This window comes from Nicotiana tomentosiformis, chromosome 8 (genome assembly GCF_000390325.3).
Source record: "Nicotiana tomentosiformis chromosome 8, ASM39032v3, whole genome shotgun sequence".
NCBI classification, from domain to species: domain Eukaryota; kingdom Viridiplantae; phylum Streptophyta; class Magnoliopsida; order Solanales; family Solanaceae; genus Nicotiana; species Nicotiana tomentosiformis.
In genome coordinates, this window is record NC_090819.1 from 81,433,917 (window position 1) to 81,441,834 (window position 7,918).

The 7,918-nt window shown below is 28.9% G+C and overlaps 1 long non-coding RNA gene across 1 annotated transcript; it reads left to right on the forward strand.

Annotated features, from left to right (window-relative positions):
* Window positions 1-3,954: 3,954 nt before the first annotated feature.
* LOC104113916 (uncharacterized) lies at window positions 3,955-4,858 on the forward strand. The gene is made up of 3 exons (XR_690298.4): window positions 3,955-4,152; window positions 4,254-4,385; window positions 4,577-4,858. It is a non-coding gene; the product is annotated as an uncharacterized lncRNA (long non-coding RNA).
* Window positions 4,859-7,918: the final 3,060 nt, after the last annotated feature.

Consider the following 7,918-nt stretch of genomic DNA (forward strand, 5'->3'; position numbering starts at 1 on the left):
CGAATATTTTTCAAAATCATTTGAATTGAAAGTCTTCTAACTGAAAATCTAGAAAACTTTTATGGTTTTGGCTATAAATAGAGAGCCAAGAAGCAACAGTACATGTGCAAACACCATCAAAATAAAGATATTGACAATTACTTGGAAGAGAGACCTTACATGAACAGAAAAGTTTGTGTTTATTAGCCAAGGATGACTTGCCTATTTACACCATTTTGTCCAAAAGAGTTTGGCGATGAGAGTCAACTTTTGAAAATGGTATTATAGGCAGTCGTCTTTGGCTATATTAACATACTTTTCTCTTTCATGCTAGTTCTCTTCTTCCGTTTTACTCGTTTCAATTTAAATGACAGGTTTTTCTTATTAGCCTGTTCCGAAAAGAATGATATTGAAAACAATTTAACTTTAAACTTTTCATTTTACAAGGTTAACTGATTCCGGTTTAGAATGGAAAGTACTTAAAATGCTCAGTGTGTGTAGGTGAATCAATCAATCAGCTACACCTTAGTTTCAAAATGGTTGGAGTAGATTATATAGATTCTCTAGTTCATTTTTCCCCCATAGAGACTAATCTAATTTTAATGTGTAATAATTCGCCTTTTGAGGTAAACAAAGTGAGTTTTATAAAACTAAAGGCTTTCCAAATTGCACACTAATCCACAAACGGATATACAACCATCTGATTAGAATAAAATTAAGGACATTTGGAAAATTTATCATTTTGCATTGTTTAGGGGCAAATTTGGACCTTTGTCCTTCAAAAAAAAAATATAAATTATATACCATTGAGGAAATATTAACAATTCTGAATTCTAACTACCTAATTTATAGACCTTCCCATATGCACGAAAACAAACGTTTAATTTTAGTTCCTAGCTCTGTCAGTTTCTTTTCTTTTATTTCTGTAATTATGTAGGAAGTATTAAGGTTTGGAGAGCAAAATTACAACAGGACTAGTCATAAGCTAATGCAGCTCGTCATGATCTAAATGTTCACGATCAGCAATTCTAACTTGTTTTGGAAGTATTACGCCACATCTTGTATGCTAGCTAGAAGACTATGTCGTAAGTGTATATATTGATGTATTCGATCAATAGAATGAGCGTGAGAGTTATCAAATTTAGTCGATCGTCTTGTACTCATAGTGCTTCCTAATTACTTTTGCAAAAGTTGATATAACATTTTCAAGCGAGAATATATATATATATGTGAACTTGATTCAGACTTTATATTATGATGTAACATTGAATACTGTTTAAGAATTTAAATATTTTAGATTCTTATTTCCATGTTGTTCATCTCAGATATAGAGATGAACGGGTTCAAGCCCTAAGAATAGAGAATATCCTGGTAAAGCGGCTTCCCTTAAATGGGTCATACGTGATATGAATTTGAATTAGTCGCAACAATATGTTCGAAATTATTGGAAATTAAGTTTTGATAATTAACAAACATACAACTTTGTGAGATGATTATTCACTACAACATTATGTATCTATAGCTACGAAATCTTAGCTACGAATTTAAAAATTATAGCTAATACCTAATAATAGCCACAAAAATTAAAATTCTATGGCTATTTGCAAAACTATAAAATTTCTTTGCCACAAAAATTAAGTTGGTAAAGCTAATTCCTCATATTAGCTATAATTGCTAACAATCGTGGCAATAACTACCTAAATAGCTATAAATTTATTGCTACAAATAAAGTTTGGTAGTTAATCATAAGTTTTTGCCACGCATCAATAGTTATTATAGCAATAGTTACCTTTTAGCCACAATAAATTATTTGAAACAAAACATTATAGCTAAATGAATATTTTTGCTTCAAGTTCTAAAAAGTTATGGCAATAGTTAAATGATATAGCCACAGATTTATTGCTATAACTGACTTATGTAAGCTAATCACTAATTTTTTTGCCACGAGTTAAAATTTACTATAGCTATAGTAACTTTTTAGCCATAATAGAATATTTAAAAGAAAATATTGTAGGTAAATGAATATTTTTGCTTCAAGTTATAAAAAGTTGTGGCAGTATAAGTTAAATTACCACATATTTCTTGCTTTAATAGAATTTCGTAGCTAATCATTAATTTTTGCCACGAGTTGAAACTTAATATAAACAATAACCTTTTTAGTCACAATAAATTATTTAAATCAAAATGTTACTAAATAAATAATTTTGCTTCAAGTTCTAAAAAGCCATGGCAATAGTTATCACGATAAAAAGATATAACCACAAATTTATTGCTACGATAAATTTTATAACTAATCATTAGTTTATGACACAAGGTAAATTTCCTCTAACAGTAGCAATCTTCTAGCCACATTAAAATTTTGAAACAAAATTTGTAGTCAAAAAAATATTTATCTTCTTATTTTAAGAAAATAAAAATAGTTAGATAATAGTTACAATATTTTTCATGACAAAATTAATAGACACAAATTTAAAGTGACGATAAATATACGAGTTAACTATAACTTTAGTCGTACAGTTAGGATTGTCATTTCAATAATAGTATTTTAACCACAATAAGTTATATGTACAAAATTTCATAAGTGAATAGCTTTATTTCAATGACAAAAATAAGAGTTGCTCAAACAATATCAAGTTATAAAAATTTAATTTTAACTATAAAAGTTATATTTTTCCAAAATAACATAAAATATAGTAATTATATATAGATTGAAGTATTAATAAACTTTAAATATGCAAAAGTTAATTTTAATAGACCATTTATATGCCTACTTGTAGTCTCTAAACTTATCAATTTACTTTATTTATCAAGCTCATAATTTATTTTATTGCACCTTGTTATTTTTGGATGTTAATTATATATATATTTGGTGTAAGAATTCAAAATATATTAATATTTGTGGAGAATTTATGTATGTCTAGTACTTAACTATTTTATATATATATATATATATATATATATATATATATATATATATATATATATATATATATATATATATATATATATATATATATATATATATATAAAAGTAATTAGAGTAATTTCTTATATTTAAGTATTTATTTTAAATAGGTCCTCATATATTGAAGACTTTAAGAGTTTTTAATAAGTACTTAGAATAATTTTATATAACTAATGATTCATTTTTAAATAAATGCTCATATATTGAATAACTTTGTGATGGTTTTGGTGTATTTAGTTTTGATAAATGACCAAAGCTCCAAATACATATGAACATAAATTAAATTATACATTGAATATAAGAATTGAGAATTAAATAAGATAAAGATACATGAAAAATATCATGTTTCTCTTGTGACTATTATTTGATATTTTATCATGTTTACATAATTCGATACTATTAAATTTCACTTCAAAACAAATTAATATTTTAATATGGTTGATATAGGAGTGCATAGCAAAACTAATTAGTATATCATAATTCATATTAAATAAATTGTACTTGTAATTTTCTATACAATTTAAATAAACATATAATTAATTTTCATTAGATTTGAATAAGCAATATCAAATTTAGACAATATGTTTGTATCTATATACATTGAACACTAATTACACTCAAGTTAGATAAATAGAAAAGTTGTATATTTAATGGTCTAATACTATTTTAATAACTTAATAACTACCATAATCTAATGAAACACTAAAATGAAGAAGTTAATATAATTGAAATAGGAGTAAACAACAAAACTAACAATATTGTAGAGGACAAAACATATTGTAAAGAATACAATATATTATAGATAATCTTTATTTCATGCAAGTTGATTTTTCTATTTTACTTAGTGTAAATTATGTATTTAATATTTTGCATTCTCCCTAGATAATTTTCTTACTTGCTTGTATTTGTTAGTACTTATATTTCTCTCATTTATGGTATTTATGTTAAGTAAGAAATAAAAGGAAGCAAATAATATATTAACAAAAAGAAAAGGAACATAAAGGCCAATTGGTCCAAACCACAATCCCCAAAACCTAATAAAAGCCCTTCAAACTCACTTTGTGCGTCCCCTTCCCAGCCGCCTCCTCCTGCATCCCCTTTCCTCCATTTTCCCATTTCCTTTTTCAACAACGCTTTCTCTCTTCACATGTACATAGCAAACCAACGGAATCATTGGCCAGATAGCCCGGCGCCTTCTCTCTTTCCAAGTATGTTTATGTATTTACATCTTAGAATTTCTCAATCTCATAGACCTACTTGATTTGAATTTTTGGATTTATATTCTAACAATTTGATAGATATTGTTCAGTATTGTGATAGGTATTGAGTGGAACCTAGAAGATTATAATGTAATGTTGGGAGAAGTCACAGTTCGTCGAAAAGACGTTACAAATAAAAATTAGATGAAAATCCTTTCAAAATTTTTTAGAAAAGTATACAGGTTTGTTTTCTTATCTTGTTGCTTTGAATTTTCCCTCTTGTTATATGCTAAAAAATCTTGTAAAAGAATTATCTAGACATAGTTTTTCTCTCTCTCAACTTCTATTTACATTTATACAAATCAAACTTGCATATTTTATTAATGGTTCGCTCATTCTTTTGTGCTAATTTTTGTTTCTTTTGAATTTACAGGGTGCATTTTAATATGTTGAATGCAAGTAGATCAAACATCAGTCTTGATGCAAAGAGTGAAATTACTTCATCCTTGACCGCAGAAGATCATCTGGTGGCAACATCTTCAATCCCCAGATCAAATACTTAGGAACTTAATTTTGTTTTGATGTGGAACCCTTTAGAATTTTATAGATTATAGTTGAATAATCGAGTTTACTTTAGATAGATATGTATATTTTATAATTAATTTTTGAAACTTTTTGATGTAAATTTGCATAATAAAGTGATATTCAAAGTTTATTATTGTGTGTTATATGGTTTGATCAAAGATGTATGGATATGGAATATTTGAAAATTTTAAAAATATTTAGTGAGGTAAAAAAGGAAAATAGCAACGCATAGGACAGAAACATTTATTATCTCTAATAAATAATTTTTTTATAAATAAAAATAAAATGTAATAATAATCTAGTCACCAAATAAAACATACTAAAAAATTAAATCATGGATATCTTGACGATTTATAGCTATGAAATTATGGGTTCGTAGCTAAATATAAATACTATAATTCAAATCTAATATGTGAGCACAACTAGTATTTGAATTTTGTGGCTAAATAAATAACATTTTTTGCCACAGAATATCCCTTTGTGGCTAAAGTATAGAAGATAGCTGCAAAATAGATTTATCGTGGCAAAAGAATAAAATCATTAGCTATAAATATATATATATATATATATATATATATATATATATATATATATATATATATATATATATATTCGTGACAAAATATTTTATTAATATAGCTACATCACAAAAATTCTAGTAGCAATAAGTACTGATCCTTAGCCACGAAATATTAAAGTTTGTAGCTAACTTTTAGTTACGCTACTTCTAGCTACGGAAAAAATTATTGTGGCTAAAGTGTTTAGCCACGAAAATTTTCATGCTTAGCTACGACGTAGTTCATAGCTGTATATGTATAATGTTGTAGTGATTGCTAGATAAAGACTATTGGACTGGGAGAATATTTGGCATTTGGGCCGCGTCACAAATGAGCTCAATACTTGTGTAATTTTTTTTTTGTATAGTTAATAGACTGGTTAGTGGACGGGTCAGTGGCTTTGGCCCAATCTATATATATATATATATATCATCTTATACACATTTTGTAAATAATTTTTTATTGTGAGAAAATATATCAGATTTTAATCGAGAAGCTTCTCTCTTCTTCTTCTCTTTATTCTCCCTAACCCTAGCTAAGCTTTTCATGGCAATTTCATACATTTGAAGTTTATCATGGTATCAGAGCGAAGATTCGTGTAGATCTCGCACTCAGCTCTCGTCCGATAGTAGCCTTACACGATTTTGTGGATTTTCTCTCACTTTCATCTCAGCTGTGCTTCGTGAGATTCATTGATTTTTCTTATATTTTTTGCTGTTTGATGTAATTTTGAAGACCGTTCTTCTTTCGGTAGCGAAGAAGAGTGGTAAATCTAAACTTGTTATCACTCATTTTCTGTTGCATTTAGTTTTCCTTGTCCTGGGGTTTTGCATGTGTAGTTCTTTGCATAAAATTGGTCTGATTCTGTTGTTTTCAATATGACTTTGGGAGATAGTACCAGCTCGTCTTCTACATACTCCCCAGACCCTTTGAGTCCTCTGTCCATACATTCATCTGACATTCTTGGGGGTTGGAAGAGAAAAATCATAGTTGCTTTGTCAGCAAAGAATAAAATAGCCTTTATAGATGGCACATGTCCCAGACCTTCTGATAATGCACCAGAATTAAAGTTTTGGAATAGATGTAATAATATGGTGATATCCTGGTTGACTAACTCTCTATCTCCTCAGATTCCTGAGAGCGTTCAATACTCTGAGTCTGCTGAGTGTATTTGGAAGCAACTCGAAAGCAGATATGATACTTTTAATGGGACCAAAATATTTGAGATCAAGAAAGAATTAGCTTCCACTTGTTAGGGATCTCTCGATATTGCATCTTATTTTAACAAATTGAAGAGGTTGTGAGATGAGTTAGCCTTCATGAACAAGCATTCTGTAAATCCTTGTAATTGTCCATTGCAAAGGGAATTAGAGGAAGACAAATTATATCAATTTTTAATGGGACTTATGAAATATATGTTAGTGTTAGGAGCAACCTTCTTATGAGATAACCACTTCATTCTCTTGACATTGCTTATGACATATTGCTCCAAGATGAGAGTTAGAGGCATATTAGTTCTACTCCTCAATTCAATTCAGACTCAGCCTCATTCAATGCAACTGTCAACAATTATGCCAAGTTTCCTCCTCCTCCTCTTACAAAACAACAATATAATCAAAAGATAAATTTTGATCAAAGGACAAATGTTGATCACGGCAAAGTCCCCATCTTTTGCAAATATTGTAAGAAGCTTGGGCACTTAATTGATAAGTGCTACAAGCTTCATGGTTTTTCTCTCAATTTCAAGTTCACAAAGGGGAGAAGAGTTATAGGAAATGCTACTACTGAGCCTGAGTTCACTGTTGTTGGGCATAATGCTGATGGTTCTTCTTATTCTGGTTCTTCTGGTTCTTCTGAACAGAGTTCAATGATTCCTGGGCTGTCCATAGAATGATACAATCAATTGTTGACTCTGTTATAACAGTCTCATGTGTCAGATACTTCTCCTCAGTCTAATCTCATGGCTTCTGCCAATTTTGCTGGTACATTTCTATCTGGTCACTACAACAAAAATGGGCTTTAACGGCAATATAAAATAGCTTTAACGGAAATAATCATAGCCGCTATATGTTTCACCCGCCATTAGTGTTTCGCCATTGAAGTCGGGGTCGGCAAAGCCTCTAGCGACTATTGTCACAAAAGCTGGTAAAAGGTATGGTTTATTACCGCTAAAGATTATTATCTTTATCGGCAATTATTTGCGGCAATTATAATGGCTACTAAATTCAATCCATAACGGCTAAATTCAAAATAATTGCCGCTAAAAGTTTACATCTTTAACGATAATTATTTGTGGTAAGTATAATGGCTACTAAATCCAATCCAAAATGACTAATTATGCTCCTTTAGCATCTATTTTTATAGTCGCTAAATTCAAAATAATTGCCGCTAAAAGTTCACATCTTTAATGACAATTATTTTGTGGCAATTAAAATGGCCATAGTATCCCTTCTGAAAATATCTTACTTTGTCATTTTAGCGTCCATTTTAGTGGCTAATATGTTTAACTAAATTTCCGCTAAAAGTCAATATTTTTAACGGTAATTGTTTTATAGCAATTATAACATCTGCAATATCTCTTGTGAAAACATCTTAATTTGTCCCTTTATACTCAATTTATTTAGCTGGTATAT